Source organism: Pecten maximus, unplaced genomic scaffold (assembly GCF_902652985.1).
Source record: "Pecten maximus unplaced genomic scaffold, xPecMax1.1, whole genome shotgun sequence".
Lineage (NCBI taxonomy): Eukaryota > Metazoa > Mollusca > Bivalvia > Pectinida > Pectinidae > Pecten > Pecten maximus.
This window is the reverse complement of record NW_022982475.1, coordinates 775-4,757: the sequence shown is the minus strand read 5'-3', so window position 1 is coordinate 4,757 and position 3,983 is coordinate 775. Positions and strand designations below refer to the sequence as shown.

At 33.5% G+C, this 3,983-nt stretch overlaps 1 long non-coding RNA gene across 1 annotated transcript; it reads left to right on the top strand.

Annotated features, from left to right (window-relative positions):
• The first annotated feature begins 728 nt into the window (after positions 1-728).
• Positions 729-3,548, top strand: LOC117320507. The gene is made up of 3 exons (XR_004531070.1): positions 729-1,222; positions 1,334-1,415; positions 3,124-3,548. It is a non-coding gene; the product is annotated as an uncharacterized LOC117320507 (long non-coding RNA).
• Positions 3,549-3,983: the final 435 nt, after the last annotated feature.

Genomic DNA, 3,983 nt, shown 5'->3' with positions numbered 1-3,983 from the left:
GCATATTTTCTGGATATTTGCGCTTTTGACATTAAATCTTGTAGTAGCATGCACAATTATGCCGCATTGGACACGAACTCCAGCGGTAAACAAACACACGTGTGTAACACTTGTGTCATTTTGATCGTCCAAACTCTCAGACGCTTTGATTTAACTCCGTATAAGTAAAGCGTTTTTATGATCTCGATATGACGTAAATTGCAATAAACAGTTTAATCTGAAAACAGCGCACACGATGTTTTGTCAGTGAACACATTAAACAAAACAATCAATTGGTCATATATCTATAAGCCAGATCGTCAGATTATTCACAAAGGACATCTGCAGGAGAATTGATCTCGTAGCATTACAGTAGCCTAGTGCTGTTACTGAAACGTGCACATCATGTGTGTAGGCTACCTCACGAAAAGTGGGACCACGCACCAAAAGTTAACCGACCCCGTCAGACACAAGTTGATCACCGAAGACCTCATCCTCGGGGCATCAATTAGAATATAATTAGCGGCAGTCTACTGTACCGAACTCATTGAATTTTGTAAATACCTGTGTACCTGAGGAGTGTCCAGTTCACCTGCTGACATAGCGGTGTCCTGGGGCGTTAATTAATTAGTTACATCGTTGTCATGCCTGACTGCCTATGATTTGTTGCATTGGCCAGTTTACCTGGGTATCTCACCTGTGCACAATATTATCGGTATCAAGAATATAACCGAAGATATGACACGTTAGTTTCTCTGTACAGACACTTATGCATGTGTGCCATCATGTGCACTGTGAAAGAGTACGATGTTGCAGTAATCATAATAATAATTAAATAAAAATATATAACAACAACTAAAATATATATATATAATAATATCGATAGGATTTCTCATGATATCGTAGGCGGCCTAATAACTTTATTCGACATTTTTCTTCTTCGTTCACTTGGCCCTACTGTACACATGTATACCCACCGCCAGGCGGCGCTCCCTTCAGTTTAGCGGGAGATTTGTATTACAAGTGGCGGCCATTTTGTTTGTTTACGGAAACGTGATGAAAGCTTAGACCTAGAACAAAATCACGTTATATATACAGTATATATTGGCGACATTTAATTTCCCCACTCACGGAATACAATCGACAAACTAGGAACAGAATATCAAATTTCGTCTAGCTTTTGGCGACTTATGATACCCCTTTCACCGGCGAACACTGAATTATCGGACAACATGAAATCAGGGTAAGTTATGTTCTAATTTGTCTTCGAATCGCAGATTTTGTCGCTCTCGCGATCGTCATACATTAAACAACATTGAGTGAATATGTTCATATGAAATACTTCATGTTTCAGGACTAAATTCACCAGCATTCATGATCCTCGGACCACCCGCCCCCTACGCACAGCCGATTTATAAATGTTGCATCTTTCAATCGTAAGTTTAATTTGCTTGCCAAGTGATTATTTTTTAATCCTTCACCTTCACATTCAGGGTCAATATTATGATATATTTAAAATGGATTCACACATATATGTGGCCATACACGTTTTTCGTTGATGGCGTTTGGTATGAACGTCCCAAAGTATATATAATATACTTCGTTTTTCAATGGATTTTCTTGAAATTCGATACACTATATATTGGGGTGTAGGCAATAATTCGTCAGCTATTTTACCTGATAATTTTTTTCATGTTTTCCCGTACATTTGTTACTATTTTTTACTGAAATAGACGAATATATGCACCATAATTTATGGTAAGTATGAACATTTTGTTCTTTATTCCTAATTATACGCACAACACTATTTTTTTTTTAAATGTAATTAACACGCAATTAATATCTACGGAATCAGCTACGGTAAATTAAATATATATAGAAATGAGAGGGATTGTTACTTGTGTGCGTGAAATTTCAAGGAAATCCAATAAAATAAAGTCCTAATTGAAAATTTGTCAAAGTATTTAAAATAGATCTACAAAGTAAAATCTATATACAATTTTAGCACATTTTATTTATTATACATAGACCATTGGAAAATTTGAGAAGAATCTTTCTTCTTTTATTTTATGTGAATTCATTTAAAATGTTTTATTGCTGAATTAACACACATTGATTACTTTCACCATCAGTTTCCCTTTTAAGTTGATCATCCCCGCCCCCAATATATTAGCTTGTATGCAATGCAAGATGGCTGACAGGCTGTCATTTTGAATTTTATAATTTTGAAGTTTCTCAGAAAGTTATTTATGGATCTTATTCAAAAGATAAATTTTAGGCTTCTGCTTTCAAATTAATAAGATCTAGAAGAAGAGAAAGGTGATTCCTTATTTGGGAATCACTTTTCTCTTCCTTCTTAGGCTAAAGAACAGTCTTGTATATATGATATATATAAAATTGATATTTATATGATAATCATACAATTACATGATATCTCTGGGGGTATCTTCTTTTTGATTTGACATGATAAGTTGTGTTTGTTAGCCTATAGTAATTACTTCTGTCTCCCAGCCCTCTGATTTTGCTGCTGTCTAATAATTCTAGAATTTATTGACAAATTTACACGAAATGGACCAGGTACAGTTCACAAAATTATGTCAAAACCCAGGGTCAAAGCTCATGAAGGTCATTAGATTGAAAGGTCAAGGTAATTTTTATTTTTTTTTCATCAATATTTTGTTTTGGCATGATGATGCAAATTTAGTTGGAATTAAACTAGGTGTAAACTGACAAGGTCAAGGTCAAATTTTGCGTTTTTTCACTGATTAAATATTTTGTTTCAAGGCTAAAGCAAAGTTGGTCAGAATTAAACATTACAATAATGCATGGAGTCAACTGACCAAAGGTCAAGGTCACTTGGTCAAAGGCAAAGGTCAGATTTTGTTTCAATATAATTCCAACCAATATTACTCGGTGATTTAGGCAGATGGGTTCTTGATGATTATGGGAGATATATATTATTTATTGCCTCATGATGAAATTGATGGGGTCCTTTAAATTTTCAGTGTTCTAGTTAATAAATTATAATAACCCAATTAACTCTCAGCCTGTCCTAGTTATTAAGTTATTACACCGAAACCAGAGTTACAATATGTAAATAGATCACTAACTGTTTTCTTTTCTTTTCTTTTTGATGGACTATAGAGTGTCAATCCCAAGAAGAACCCTGATCAGCTCCTGGAAAAATCAGTGTTCTTGCAGTATTGTCAGTCAAATCTCAAGGAAAGGATCCCAGAAGAGGAACATTTACATTATTTCAGACTTTTTTCTTTCCTGTGTAACAATGCCTCAAACAGCTAACACATTTTATATAGTATACAATACAATGTGTATTAATAACAGTCCAGTTAGAGTGCTGTGTTATGTAGTAAAAATACTTAATTCTTGATGACATGTTGGTTTTATGTTTACATTAAACGGTAGTTATAATATATACTAAAGAAACATAGTGGATAATGCCTTGTACAGGAGCAGGAGTATGACAGTGTAATAGTACATGACTGCTGCGTTCATCCATGGAAGGAATCTGTTTTAATATTCGAAATAAAGCTTTCCATGAGGACGAAAAATAGTGCTTTTGTTAGTCTTTCAAGAAAATGTGCAAAGTGAAAGGAGATTTCCGTGATGTTTTTATGAATAGTAATTCATTGGTCTAGAAGACATGTATTTAATAAGTATATTTCTGGATAAAAAAACATTCTGAAGCAAAATCTTTTTATATTTTTCTGTACCTTTTCCATACTTTTTCTGTAACTTTTCTATACCTTTTTTGTACCTTTTCAGTACCTTTTTCATACCTTTTTAGTACCTTTTTTGTAACTTTTTAGTACCTAGAAAAAGTTATAACTTTTTTTTAACTTTTTAGTACCTAGAAAAAGTTATAACTTTTTTGTACCTTTTTTATACCTTTTCTGTACCTTTTTAGTACCTTTTTTGTAACTTTTTAGTACCTAGAAAAAGTTATAACTTTTTTGTACCTTTTCATACCTTTATAGTACCTAGAA